This window comes from Carassius auratus, chromosome 27, assembly GCF_003368295.1.
Source record: "Carassius auratus strain Wakin chromosome 27, ASM336829v1, whole genome shotgun sequence".
Lineage (NCBI taxonomy): Eukaryota > Metazoa > Chordata > Actinopteri > Cypriniformes > Cyprinidae > Carassius > Carassius auratus.
The window spans coordinates 13,009,193-13,025,552 of NC_039269.1; the positions used below are offsets into that span (position 1 = coordinate 13,009,193).

The 16,360-nt window shown below is 35.6% G+C and overlaps 1 protein-coding gene across 5 annotated transcripts in view; it reads right to left on the reverse strand.

Annotated features, from left to right (window-relative positions):
- Nucleotides 1-16,360, reverse strand: part of dlgap1a (discs, large (Drosophila) homolog-associated protein 1a) — a 117,735-nt gene that overhangs the window by 71,845 nt on the left and 29,530 nt on the right. For all 5 annotated transcript variants that reach the window (XR_003275997.1, XM_026205963.1, XM_026205964.1 and 2 more), the window contains exon 2: nt 655-731. The gene's annotated coding sequence lies outside the window, so the exon portion shown is untranslated. The remainder of the gene's footprint in view (nt 1-654; nt 732-16,360) is intronic.

A 16,360-nucleotide genomic window follows, 5' to 3' on the forward strand; every position in this document is an offset into this window, starting at 1 on the left:
TATTGATTTCTAGTAAAACTAATCTAAACAACCTTAATACAAGATGCAATTTTTACTTGAGGAGCTCAACTGTGTAAAGTGTCAATGACATGAGGCTCACGTATTTTGCTAATTTCAAAATCAAAAAAATTCATCAAAAGCGACTTACAGTGCATTCAGGCTATATATATTTATTTATTATTATTATTTTTTTTTATCAGTATTTGTTCTCCCTGGGAATTTTCTTAAAAAGTTACATTTTCTTTTGGAAATATTTTCAAAAAATCTAGATAAATGACATGTTTATGAGCAGCAGAATATCAACCCATAACCAGGTGAAAGCCTAATCTTCTTGTCCTAATCTAATAAACAGACTGTGTTTTCCTTGACAAGAGATGAGTGTGTGTGAGCGGAGGTGTGTGTGATACCCATCTGTCTGTGGCTTCTCACGGACGATTTTGTGTCCTTCCATGCTCTCCAAAATAACACACCAAACAACAGGTGAGCATATTAAACAATGTCCCATCTAATTCAATTATTATTATGCATATTACAACAAGGTCAAGAATGAGGTTAATCCGAATGATACCAAACAGCATTAGCAATCCAGGCAGATTTCCACAGAGCTCATAATACAACACAAAATATTTGGGGAACACACAAAATCATACTCACGCTCAACAGTTCCTCATTTTCGGCTGATGTATTCCAGTGCACACAGGAATCCTTTTGTTACAAAACTCCACACCAGCCTGACGGAGAGAAAGAGAAACAGAACTGTGGTTATTAAATTTAGCAAGAGCACCAACAGGGACGTTCACAAAGCCAGAAAATATACCGCTACCTAATTTGAGCAAGAGAAGAATAAAATGGGAGAGGCTTTATGGTTCTCATTAGTGTTTATTATCCGAGATGAAGAGAGGGTTGAAGGCAAAGGCACTTCAAACACATGGGGTGAGAGAGAACGAGCAGAGGAGTCTTCCTGACACACTCTTTAAAGGCTCGCAGACAAAAGACAGGCTTGTAAACAAACACGACTCAACAAATATAAAGTGCATTTACAGACAGGCAGATATTGCCCTCGGAAATATGCATGGGAAATAATAAATTACTCAAATTTCAGACCACCCAGAATTTGTTAAAAAAGGAAGGGAGCAGGCAATAGGCAAGGATTTAGATTTTTTTTCAGTTACATTTATAAACCTTTATAATTTCAAATAAAACAAGAGCTTTAAATGAGTTAAAATTTGTGTAAAACAGTTTAACTTCATGCTTTTTCCAGAAACAGATAAGACAATACAATGTGTAAATTGTGTGAATTTTACTGTAAGGATGACACTCGTAATGGAATATTTTGGACTGACTAGATTTTCACAATTACTATTTTTGTCTTGTGTACTAGTAAAATAATTTTGTGTAAAATAAGATTCAATTATTACGATTCAAGAGGTATTTGTTTCTAATCAAGTAAATCACAGATTTTTGTTGCCATGGAGAACACAAAGGTTTTTATTTCTCATCTCTGGCAATGTTAATATCAAACCACCAATCAAAATCAAAATTCTCTATGGCACTTTTAGGATAGCACTCTGTCATGTCATTTAACTGAGACTCCAAAGAGCCTTTTATGAGTTCCATGGGGAGATATCAGATCAATATTATGATTTCATCCCAACATTTGCATATTGAACTCTTTATGAGATCCTCCACAGTAGCAGTCGTCAAAGCATTTGTGAGAGCCATGGATGTATCTGGACAAAACACAAAGACACACACACACAATAAACTGAGCTTTTTTATGATTAAGCCGACTCTTCCTGATCCTCAGGATGCAGCTCAAGACAAGCTGTTTCCTCTGCGTCATTATTCACACAGATGAGCATCATTGGCTTTGATCATTAGATGTTATCTTTGATGAAACGCTGTAACACAAACGGGTAAATATCTGCTGAGAGTGAGACGTAATGAGTGGGAAGTGCTGTCTTGATTTCCCAGCTGATCTGAATTTATGGAGGTTTTCTGCCCTGTACCCTCTCTATAGATCCCATAGGTGATCCAGAGTTATTATAGCGAGAACACTTCCTCTTAAAGTGAAAAATACAGATTAAGTCCTTACACAACCTCTCAGTTGAACAGCTACTGCTGTGTACAAGATAATTTCAAGGCTGAACCTTGAAACTCAACAACATCCTCATCCATGTTCCTTTGAAGCGATAGTTCTTAATTTCCTTACCCTCAAGTTGATTCATAACTGTCAGAATTTCTTTGAACTCTTGAACACAAAATAATATATTTTGGATAATGTTGGTAACCAAAACGTTGACGGGTAGTTAACGCTGAAAAAAAAAAAAAAAAGTCACAGGCATTCTTCCTAAAATTTTCTTTGTGTGTGTTAGCAGTATTAATACACTCATACAAATTTAAAATAAGTGGAGGGCGAGTGATAACTAAATTTTCATTTTTTAGATAAACTATCGCTTCAAGACGTATGGAACAAAACAAAAGCAACAATATGATAACATATTCCACGTTGATAAAATACTTTTTATTTAACAATTTTCACTCAGATTTGATAAATATTTATAAAGAAAGGCAAATAACAGAATTAAATGTGAATTTCTAAAACAGAAACACAAACAGTAGATCAGCATTTTCACAGGCAAACAGGTTCATTAAAAAATTCAGCAAAAGCAATTGTATATTTCTTGAATAACGTACTTCAAAAAACCTGTTTTTTACAACTCTGAAATTTCTTATTACAGTGTACAATACTACAATAGTTGATCATTATTAGATCATTAGCTATTAAAACCACACCACAAATATGAATGGTGGCAGGAGCAGATGTGTACTTAATGTAATTTATTCAATAAGAAATAATATCAATTTGGAAATCACAAAATAAAATAATAATAAATAATTAAATAAAATATATATTTTTTTGTTTTATTTTAATTTATTGATTTATTTATCTTCCCTGAGTGGGTTGTGCAGCGGCGCGGTTCCAGTGCTGATGAATCTAATGTTTTGAGGAGTCACGGCACCGCTGTGGATGTTTACTGTACTTCACAATCACAGATCCTAGCCTACATCTTGAAATATATGACCCAAATAAGAATTTTCATTGTATATTGTCATCCGAACGAGTATGTAACAAGTCCTGCACTTCTGTTTTGACCAACTGAGGAAAAAAGCATAACAATAAATCATGCTGCCAATGGTGATTTAATCTAATGATCGATTATTATTATTGTTATAATTTATTCTCACATTATTAATGTTAACAACATCAGCATTGCATGACTATGAGTATGGTGTGTTTAAGCACGTATTTAAACCAAAAAAAAGTAACGGACTGCAGCTTCAAGTAAAATGAAATTAAATGTAAAAACACCCCAGCAAGGAACTCTTGTTGACTCTGTTTTAGTAATTAAATATAGTTTGACATGGTGTGCAAAATGTGTTTGAAATTGACTTTCCTGCCATCAGGTGATTAAAGTCTTTTCATACATAATAATAAACTGCTGATGTTACTTTGCATACAGATCACACTTACACAGTCCAGCGCCTCAGGCACAAACAAACAATTTACTTTGGACGAATATATTAGCATACAGTACAGTATACATTGGAATACACTCGCATGCATAAATGACCTCTAATTATGTCCTTGACCAAATAGCACATTAAACTTTTTTCAGTATCTCAGCGCTTCGATCCTACACCACAAAAACATACATCTTCACCAGTCACAGATCTTCTCGAGATGACCTTTGACCATCACTATTATAGGAAAATAACGGTCTTGACACGCTGTATATAGAGCTTAGCCTAATTCAATTGTCTGCTATTCTCAGTCCCCGTAAGAGAGGCTCTTCTTACGCCCAGCTCCTGTGTGTATCACCTGTGATTGATGGAGATAATGAATGAGTCTACATCCATTACCGTGATGCGGGCTGCTGTGTGAAGTAATATCAAAGCAGGGACGTGGTGGGAACGCTGAGCACTGGATAGGCCAGGAGCCCGACCAGCCAATCTCACTGATATATGGCACCGCCTCAGGCTACCTGGCAAAAGACTAACCCATGCTAATGCAGTATGTTCACTTTTAGAGCATGCAGCTCAGATTGCTGTTCTTCACACAGCAGTCAAACTCATTTAGAAATTCAGAGGGGGAATTGTGAACACAGCTACCGTTGTTTTAAAACCAGCAAAAATGTAAAAATGATAGTTTAAACAAAAATTAAGATTCTGTCGTCATTTACTCATGACATCCAAAACCTGTATAATTTATGTGGAACACAGAAGAAGATATTTTGAAGAATGATGGTAACTAAACAATCCCTGCAAGCAATGACTTCAATTGTATGAGGGGAAAAATGTACAAAGGGAAGCAAGCAAAACTGTTTGGTTACCAAAATTCATCAAAATATCTTTGATTGTGTTCTTCAGAATAAAGTCATACATGTTTTGATTAGCATGAGGGTGAGTAAATGATGACAGAATTTTCATTCTTTTTGGACTATGCCTTTAATATTTTTACTTGGGCAATGAAATGTTTCTAGGGTATAGACGAGATCATAAAATGAAGTCATAAAATGTAGCCTAATCTTTTCTATATGTTGCATATACAGTAGTGCCAAATGATTAAAACTTCGCAACAGCAACCTGAGAGCACAAGATGATTTTTAAAGTTGATTAGTTTGCATTTTATTGTACTAGTCTTTGAGTGGAAGGGGAGGAGTGTGCAGTAGGTCAGAGAGAGAGAGAGAGAGAGAGAGAGAGAGAGAGAAAGAGAAAGAGGAACTGAGAGATGGCATTCGAAACAGCTGCCAGGGCTCATTGGAGTTGTATCACAGCTCACTTTACAGGCAGCAGAACTCTGGCAACATGCATCATCTTTACAGATCTGTGGGGCTTTTTCCTCAAAGGCTAATTTGTTAGAAACAGATGATAGCAGTATTAAGGAAGAGAGACTGAAGTTGAAATCAGGAATCAGGGAATCATAGAAACGTATAAACAAAGCTACACCTAAACCACTGATAAATGTCCATTAATAATTAAATCATTAATTAAAATCACCTTGCCGTTTGCTTGTTCCTAAATTCGTTCATTCATTCATGATAATACTTATTTGTATCATGGCTATTATTATTTTATAACTAAAATGATAAAACGTTTTATTACTACTAAACTACAATACATGACATTACTACTAAATGAATAAAATTTATATACATTTGAATAAAACATTATTCAAAATATTCATTTTATTGCCAAGGCAACTTTTTGTAGTACATAAATTAGCGAAACTAAATAATCTAAAAACAAAAAAATAATTAAATCTATATGGACATGTAAAAATATATACGAATAAAAAAATAAATAAAATACGAAAATGCAATCCAGTGAGATTTTTGTATGCACAAGGAGTCTAACAACAGCCAGTGCTCCACACAGAGATCTGATTTCATCATCATCCAGTCCGTATGAGATTACATGCAGAATCAAAAAAAAAAAAAAAAAAAAAAATTGTGGCAACGTTGCCAAGACACTTGAAGAAACCTTGTGCATACAGACTTCTTGTGCATATAAAAATCTCACTGACTTACTACAGTTAATGACAAAATAGATGTCTGGAAATATAAACTAATATTTCCTACTGACACACTACAGCAAAGAATAAAAACATGTTTTGTAGCAAAATTAGTAATGGCCTAAGACTTTTGAACAGTGCAGTATATTTATTTTTTATATTTTTCGTTGTAATTTACTTCGCCCTTCACCTACTAATGTCAAAAAATATAAAAAAATTTAATGGGCTTCCCTGAACACTACACTGTTAGCCATCGGTCAAGCAATCATATAAACTCGCTCTCAAACTTACCCTAGTTGAGCCAATGTAGCTATGTCATGCCGGTCAGCCTACTCTACTGCTACTGAAAACCAAGTCAAAGCAGTTTCACAGTAAAACTCATGTCCTTAGAATCACAGCTAATGGTAACAGATATAAACTCCGGCATCTTGTGCATATCAAGTAAATAAGAACTTGAGTAAGGCCTCACCCACGTTTTCTGAAGCTCATTCCTGGCGTCTCCAGTGAAGCAGATCAGGCCAACAGCACTGCACAGTTCATCTGCCACCCAGCCTGATCATGTGACACAGATGAAAGACAGACGAAGAGCAGCAATACCTCTACTGGCTCATCTGCTTACTAAGTGGTTCACTTTGCAGTATTGATGTTTGAATATTTACACTGATATTTACATAGTACTGAATGTGAAATTTAATAACATATAATGAGCTCGAACAATGGGATTTGCAACCACAATGACACTGGTGTGAACCCAAATTTGAAACCTCAACACAATCAACACATCACTACGGACCACTGATAGAGTTACATGTGCTTTGTTCTTCACTTTTCGGCAGGCTATAGCTGACTACAGTACACGTGTGTGAAAGGGAGAGAGATCTCATTTGAACTAAATCAGATAGTCAGGATCTTTAGTTGTTTAAATGATCCATATGCCTGCTTGTTGCTCATTAGCACTACATTTTCATTGCTATTTTATTAAAAGCAATGCTGCAATTCTGGGTTTGTATACACACACACACACACACACACTGCATATTAGATGATTTGTGAAGGATCATGTGACTTTGAAGACTGGAGTAATGGCTGCTGAAAATTCAGCTTTGCCATCACAGGAATAAACTACATTTTAAAACATATTGAAATAAAAACAGTTCTTATAAATTGTAATAATATTTGTATATTTGTAATAACATGTAATTGTTTTAATCCATGGTTCTGGTTAACCGTAAAACAAGAGATACACTATATCTTTAAAAGCACATGGTATGCTTTCAAATATAATCATACTGATAACGACTGGGTAAGTACTGATACACAGTGCACACAGCTCAGGAAATGCAATTTACTAAACACCATTATGACATTCTGTGTATTAAAGTGGGTCACATGTGAAATCCAGCCCCTGAAAAAAGATGAGCAGAAGAAAAAGAAGTGATCAAGAACTGAGGAAAGGTGGAATGGGTTAAGGATAGGGCTAGGGATTAAAAACCAGTTCCAGAATCTGATACATAAGGTCAAGAATAAGATACTTCTCGTAAAATTTCATTTTCAGCTGTCAATGCTTGCATCTTATTTATTTATTAATTTATGCAGAAAAGGAGCGGTTAAATTGTATTTGTCTTTGAATCATTCATCCAGTGTGTATTTGTCTTTGAATCATTCATGAATCATTCTGATTCATCCAGTAATGAAACAAGTTAATCCTGAGTGAGTCATTGAATCATTCCATTCATAAATTCCATGACACTGGTTAGTTGTCTAATGTTTTTTCTTCAGAATTCTGAGAAAACTACAACCTCCATTAAAAAAAAACAAAAAAAAACGTCTTCATTTATTCAGAATAATGCAGCTATATTTTGCACACAAACACCTCTTAAACAAGTCCAGTTTTTATGTAGAGGACAAGACACAGAGATGTAAACATAATAAAGGTACTATTTTTTTACAAGATAAAATAACTCCACTAGTAGTGTTTGCTCTATTCATAACAGACAACAAAAACGCTTATTTAAATACTGGTATTAAAAGTTCAATAACTTTAATGGTGAAATGGTCTGCATGCACCAATGACAGCTGTAAAGAGATACAGCCCACGACCTCTCCAGAGGGAAGTGCTCTGTGATTTCAGGATCAATGGGCCTCTCAGCTAAAACTGCATGAGGATGAAAATGGAGGCCTCTCATGGAGAGCAGCAGTCACTAAAGCAGCTCATGAGAGCACTGCGCTGGCTTCAACAGTGTCATTCAGCTGGCAGACAAAACTCACAAACACTGTTACACAAGGACATACAGCCTCTACACTCGACACTTTGATTAAAAATACAGTAGACAGTAATATTGTGAAATTTATAATTTTTTATTATTATCAATGATGATTGTTTTGCCTAATATAACTGTCGAAACCATGATATATTTTCTATTTTTTTTTCAGAAATTTTTGATGAAAAGAAGGTAAAAAAGAAATGCATTTAAAAAAAAGAGCATCTTTACTGTCATTTTTGATTGTTTGCATTCTTGCTGAAAAAAGCACTTAAAAAAAATAGTAACGATAGTATGTTTTTTCGAAATGTAAAATTATCATTATACATTTATTTTGATATTTACCAACAGGCGTGAATTAGACCATGACAACCAGCCAAACTCGACTCCTTGATGGTAGCTTTTAAATATCATGACATATAAATATGGTAATCATACTGTACTAAGGTATGATCATATTAATACATGGATAATTCCATTACAGGGTGCTGTGCTCAGGTAAATATGACTGTGGACATGTAAATAATGGTAGAGGCTGAATGAGATTGGTTTTCCAGCAGTTAGAGATGAGTAAGAGAGTGCAGCGCTGGGGGTGGCCACTGAGTAGGCGTGCAGACTGGCACCTCACTGACGCCAGCCTTCCAGCACATCATCACTGCTGGCGCACACAGACAACCTTCCTCTACAGCCTCTGCATAAGAATTACTACTTTTATCACATCAGAAAGCAGCCAAACCTGTGGGATCTTCACTACAATTGAACAAGTACTCTGTCCAAATGATTTGATGCAACACGATTCTGGTGAAAAGCAATTTGCCTGTTCACATTACAACTGAAAATGCTGAAAATGCTCTATATTATCCTATATATATATATATATATATATATATATATATATATATATATATATATATATATATATATATATATATATATATATATATATATATATATATATCCATCCAAGGCCCATATACATTGGTTGACATTTGTAATTTATTATTTTTGGCATCACCAATAGGTTTTTCCTGTTCGGCCAATGTGTCAGAAATGGGACTTTTATTTTGTCTGCACTGAAAATTCCAGCAATCGAGCACCCTTTCTCTGTAAATTGGTGGCTATGGTAAGGGACATGACATTTCCTGCCCAGGAGACGAGTGCTGCCGATCACAACACACACTGGCCAAGCTAACCAATCACAGCACATTTCATATTTCAGAAGGCGGGACTTCATTTATTACAGGAATTATTTAAGCGGTTCATGCCAGACTTGGGAGAGAGGTGTTGTAATAATGTAAAATATGTGAAAAATAATGTGTCTTTTGAACAACCTCATATGAGAGCCTGTTCTAGTACACACCCAAAACAAAATCAAGACTTTATAAAAGAGCATAATAGGACCCCTTTAAAATATTTTGCACATCATACAGTATTTCAGTGTGATTACAGGTCTTTTTGTGCTTTTTACCTAAATCTATCTATGCAGCAGCATAATGAGATTTAAACTTTTTCAACACAATACAAATCACAATGGCAGTATATGACAGGATAATCGCTTATGAAGTTGGAATGACCTGTTGCTTTCCTGAAGACATAAAAAAATAGTTTTCCCAAAGGCCTGAAGTTTATTTACTAACAGCTACTGAAATATTGCACACGCTCAAAGTAACACCACACACAGGCCTCACAGTTCTGAGATAAAATGATGCCCCCTCATCCACAAATCAGACAGATACTTTGCCTTCAGCGAAGACTCTCGCCAATCAAGGCTTGGCTTTTATTCTCCCTAATTTGGAAGCATGTGACCACACAAGCTCTGTGACCCTACTTCAACCCTTTAGTCTCATCTCAGAAGCCCAGATACATCAGCTTATTAAAGGGACAGCGCACATAAGAATCCCAAAGCATAATGACATACACACAAACATCGCTTTAATTAAGTAAAAGACACTCCCTCCAACCAAACACTCACATAAAAAGTCGTTCATTTAGAGCAGTAATGACCCAAAGCCTGTGTTACGCTTAAATCCCACAGCGGTATGCCTGCCGATCTTTTCCTCTGACCCCACAAGACCTTCTCCTCACCTCCGGACGCCTGAGTGAGTCACACAAGCCCAGAGTGCAAGTGTGTGGGCCTGGAGCAAAGCAAATCTGCTGTTCCATCTCAAGCAATTACACTCTGTCATAATGGCAACTATGAATACAAAAACAGCAGGAAGCTGTAGAGTTTTCTTTAGACACACGCAAGACATGCTAACTTCTGTTTCAATGATTCACGTACCCCACAGCTTCATTGTGATGTTACTATTTTTAATACAAGAGCACCAATGTAATCATGCCAGGCCACATTCACTGCACTTCCACGCCAGAGCCGGCGCTACCGGGATCATTGCAAGCTGGCTGCTCTTTAAGATTTTAATTGAAAATGCTACAGAAGTTTTTGGTTTGAGATAGGCTGTCAGGGTTTTGTTGACCTGTTGATGCATTCCAGCTTTCACAAAGCAAAACTTGAAGCCACATCAGAGTTGTAATCTCTGTGGTAGCATCAAAAGGCAGCAGATCCACATTTAGGGCTGCAACAAACGATTATTTTGATAATCGATTAATTTAAAAATGATTAGACAGATTAATCGACTAATCATTGATTATTTCGCTGATTAATCAGTAGACATTTATCAAAGCTTTTGCAATTAGTTAAAAAATTTATTTATACATATTCTAACAAATTAAGGTTATAACTTCAGCTTTTGCAAGTCATCTGTAACTACAGTTATACAATTATTTCATACTAGGGGTGTCGCGATATACCGGTGTGGACGATAACCGTGATATGAAAGACAGAGAAAGCCAGCGTCTTGTGCTCTGTGTTTATCAGTATCCTTATGTTCACTGGGTGATAAAGATAAACTCAAACAAAGTAAAAAATAATTTGACTGATATCTTCTCTCCCCACCCCAAGGTTTCTATAGATATCACAATTTATCGAAAATCATGAATTCTTAATGGCCACAATAACAGTGAAATAAAAAATCTAATATTGTGACAGCCCTATTTCATACTAAAGATGAAGATGAATTTAAAGATTTCATACTAGAGATGGCAGAGAAACTCTCTTATTCACCATTTAATTATTTAATTACCTTAAATATCTTTGTAAGTCATATAGATAAGAAACAAAATAAAGGTTAATTGATAAAACATTTTATCATGATAATCAAAACAGTCTAAACCAAACTATAACTTTAATGAAATTATTTTTCCCCACTAATAAAAATATTTTATTATTTGCTAGCTCCACACTGGAGAGCTGATTTACAACGGTTCAAATTCAAATTCAAGTTGTAATTCTAACTTAAAGCGACACTGACTCTTTTTTATGTTTAATAAAACTGTAAAGCTTCTTGATTGATTGCTATCTGTTGCATAAAGTATTAAATAAATAAACGTGATGTGACTGGACTTTACTGGAGTACTGAACTACAGAACTCGTGCAAACATCCACATCTCTGTAATCAGATGCATTTTAAACTGCTGCCTTCTCACCACTGTCAGTTTTTGATGTGTTTATATTGTTACTGAGAGGAAAGCGTGCAGTACATATTTAGATATTCATCAAAACGCCACTCAGCAGCCTCAGTTTTGGCTGCCTTTGCTTTGAAGCGCTGCCGCTGCAACTTCTTCTATTTATTTGCATCAGGAGAGCTGAATTACAGTCTAGTGCTACAGCACCACACTGGTCAAATCACGTTATTGCAGGTTCTTACATTAGGTTATATGACATCAAACGACTACGAGGTGACAAAAATATTTTTCGACAATTTTTTACTGTCAATGTTATAGATAATGTTGACTAATCATTTCAGCCCTATATCCACATTCAGATGAAATATCAGCTTTTGTTATTTTTTGGAGCATTATAACTATTCTACTATAATATACAGTTACATGGAAAAACATATAAAAATAAAATTTAAGCATTAAAAAAAAAATCTTCCATACAGTTTTTTTTTTATTTTTATTTTTTTACTATTTTTAAACAGTTGTTTAAAAATTATGGCTTCAGACATGATTATTAGGCATCAGTAATAATCAAAGCGTGAACATTTATTAGTAATAAATTCAATAAATATTTATTATTTCCTAAAGCTTATACTGGGCTAAAATCGATTGATTTTAGCTCTGTTTTTAACATGATTTAACCTAATTTGTTAATTAAAGGGGTCATATGATGTTGCTAAAAAGAATATTATTTTGTGTATTTATTATTTTGTGTATTCATCTAGCTGAAAACTATAATGCACAATTGAATAGAATGTTGGATATTTATTGAAATAAACTGTAAATCATAAGCAAATTATGCTACTTTTTTACATGGTCTCAAATGCAAATTTGAATAGCATTTGAGGAGAAAGACTTGCAGTCATAAAACAATTGTAATCGGTTCATTTAGGTTTCAGCTACAATGCACACCTTATACATTTTTAATATATATCAAAATAAATTATAAATCATTTAGGTAAAAACGAGGCCCGTTTATCACTTTCAGACACATTCCCGTGAAAGTTGTTTTTCTTTTTCTTTGTTCTTTTTTTCTTTTTTTTAGGTTCCCTTTAGAGATGTTCCGATACCCTTTTTCTCTTCCCGATACCGATTCCGATACCTGGGCTCAGGGTATCGGCCGATACCGAGTACTGATCCGATACCTGGGTGTATATCTGTATATACAGCTGTATATACTACTAGCCCTGTGTAAATTGCTAGAATTTTTTTATGGTGTGCTTCAGACAGATCCCTCAATAAAACATGAACAAATACATGGTGAACTACTGTATTTATTACAGTATTTTTATTATCTAACATGAATTTGACAGTATTATTTATTTTCTTATGCAAAAAAGAACTTCAAATGCAGCCAAAAATCTAACACCGCAAACTAAAAAAGGTATTTAAGTTTTACAATATAACTGTATAAAAAAACTGCAACAAATAAGTCTAGGAATATAAAAAAAGATCTATTAATCAGATAATCTCTAACAAGTAAAAAACAAGTAAAAAACAAGCAACCATCTAGGCATAATTATTATTATTATAGAGATGTATTATTATTACTGTAGGCTACAACAGTAGCTTTATATATTGTCAATTTACTCATGTAAACCAAACATTTATTTTAATGGGCTGCCATGAAGATCTTTGAGTGTCTGTGTTTATGATATGACAGTATTCTCAAATGAAACGGTAAATTCTCATGAAGTGACGGTTTATGCGTTCGTGTCCTCATGACACACAGCAGAGACTACAAAACAGCGAGCTCTCGCGCATCTGTGCCAGTCACCCACAGAGATGTAGATTTTGCGGGAGTAATATTTAAATAGTATTTTGCAGTTTAATATTCACAGACACTAGTATATATTCGGCTACTGTCTGGAGCCCTGCGTTTTGACTTACACGGAAGCGACTGAACGCAGCTGCCGGTACTGAATATACTCGAGAGTCTGTAACTACCGGTACTACAGAGACATACTGCTAACCACTGATCTATAATATAGTAGCGGCTTCACTGTCTTTTGGCAGTTTAGAATGTGATGAGTGATCCAGTCATATATAGATAAGGGCTGCTAACGCGTTTTCATTTCTTCTTCGCTGCTCTAAACAGGGGTTGCTTGTGGCAACACAGCACAACTTCCTGTGTTTTCAATGCATTTTGAGCAGCGAAGAAGAACCGTGCAGCGGTTAGGCAAAGCTTGCGATCATAACTAGGTCTTTTTTAAGAAAATGGTATCGGATCGGTATATGGGTTCATGTACTCGCCGATGCCGATGCCAGAATTTGTTGTGGTATCGGAGATATTTCCGATACTAGTATCGGAATCGGAACAACTCTAGTTCCCTTACAAAAAATTTTGGTTTAAACAATAACACCACAAATCATCGTTCTTGTAGCCTTGGTTACTGCAAATTAACCATGGTTTTGTTACTTCAAATAATAATTTACAAAGAAGTATTAATATACTGTAACATTTTGTTGTTGTTGCTGCTATAAAAACAGACCTAAGCCATCAATAGCCTTTAAAATGACTTAAAATGCATTATATAAAAAAATCTATGAGGCAATAATGATTGATTAAATAATAACACTGTTAAAATACATAATTTAGGCAAATACAAAATAAACAATTGATGTACATGTTATTACAAATGCCTGCAAAGAGAGCCAAATGCCATGTAATTGCTGCTGTTACACTTACAGGACAATCAAATCCTTGTTTAGGCTTCTGATTAAACATTTAATTAAAATATTCATTTAATCTTTCACTTTTGGCCACCTTTTTGCTATAGCTGACACAGCCTTTATAATTTCTTCAACAAAAAAACAAATCACATCCCTTACAAAAATAAACCATGGTTTTATCATAGTAAAACTGCTTGATTTCCTTTTACATGATTTCTGAATGCTTGAGACTATCAAATCAATTAGAGTCATAATAAAGTTATAGCCATAGGTAAATGTCGATAACTACAACTGTAATTTGTAAATAATACAATTTATTAATTTCCTTTTTTATTTGATTAAAGTTCTATTTTTACCCCTATAGTAGGTGCCCCCCCCCCCCCCATCATCATATTTGAGGAAGGGGGGCACAACAATACAATCCTGCTTAGGGCACCCATTTGGCCAGCAGCGGCCCTTAGTACACTACTACTGTTTAATTATTATTTATAATATGTTCATTTGTCATAAATAAATAGATATTATTATACATCCTATTTTGGGTTCATTTTAAGCAATCAATATAGTCATTTTAAACAACAGTTGAGTTAAATAAATATAACTACCCAAATTGGGCCAAACATTTAACCCAGTTGCTTGGTCAAAACAATCCAGTCACTGGGTTTGTACATATTTAACTCAACTTGGGTTGTTTTTACCCAACATTTTTTAGAGAGTAATTGTAAAAAAATGAAGGAGAATAAAAAAAAAAAACATTAATTAACTGTCTTAAATCAATAAAAAAAAATGACTAACTTATAAATATATATATATATATATATATATATATATATATATATATATATATATATATATATATATATATATATATAATGTGACGAGTCAGCTGCCTCCTCCCTGACTATCACCGGCACCCCATCCTAAATCGCCGCCCTTCACCAGGCTCCCGACTGGAGTGGGTGTGTGAGAGGAGGGGCGCTGGACGAGTCAGGGTTGGCGGCGTGTAATGGGGCACACCTGAAGGAAGTGGAGCCTCATTACCGCCGCTGTTTAAAAAGCCCAACGCACCTCTCCTCAGGAGACCGGTCTCTTCCCCGTGCATGCACACTGGTGTCCTCGTGGGTCCAGGAAGGGTGCGTTGAGGGACTCCCGCGCCACCAAGACGTGAGCTGCCGGACCCGCGATCCGGATGGGAACCGCACCCGTATACACGGCCGACGGGCCAGGATGCCGGGCCGTCCATCCCCTACCAGCGCTGCGGCCAACGAGAGAGACGCGGCCGCTAGGAGAAGCCGCCGCCCCTCGCGCCCCGGACCAAGGAGGGGAGCGCGTGCGGCCGCCGGACTCCGCCCCTTGCCTGGACCCTTCCTCGATGAACACTGCCCGACCTACACAAACCCTGCAGCACGACGAGGACACCAGATCAACTGTTATTTTGGACACTTTTCCCCTTTGGCCACTCTTATTCCCTTTGTTTTATGATTTCTGTTAATAAAAGCCTATCCGAGGCCTGACGCCACGCCCACTGTGTCTGTCTTGTGCTCCTACCGTGACAATATATATATATATATATATATATATACCCTAAAAACTTTAATCAACTGAATAAAATAAATAAACAAACAAACAAACAAATTAAAAGTTGTTCTGTTTTTCAATGTTGGTAAGAGATAAAACCGCTTGATCTGTTCCATCTGTAAGAACAGGTTGGGATAGAGCTACTGTAAACAGAATTTGCTTACAATTGAACTTTTTCTTGATATCTGTACAAACCTTACAAGTAATAAAAATGGATTGGCAGTTGCTTCCTACTCAGTAACTCGGGGGAATAAATGGTGCAGCTGCAAGAAGGACACCTTCAATTTGCGATCCTTCTAAGCGTTGCCATACAGAGAGTCAGCATATTCTGCTTGCCAAATCCATCCAGCTCTTATCTGGACTGCTCAGTAAAATAAACAGAAATTGGGGAACTACAGCCCTCTTTTACAGAATGGCCTGTGCTGAGATTTCAGCTTAACCTGTGTAATGTTCCCTTTCCAAAAAAATCTGGAGGTGAGTCCACCTACACATCTCTACACATCCCATCTCTTCACTGAGAAGGACTTTGTCCAGAGAGGTAAAAACTAATATAAGATACAGTAATACAGTTCACATAACCAAACAATAATATGGAAAGAAAATCTCATCTTTCCTTTTTCAAGTAATTAATAAAAATTGAGTGTTCACACTGATTTCTGTCCTGTAGATTCTGCTATAATCTTTAAAATTGTGTAACCAAACTGGTAAAAATAAA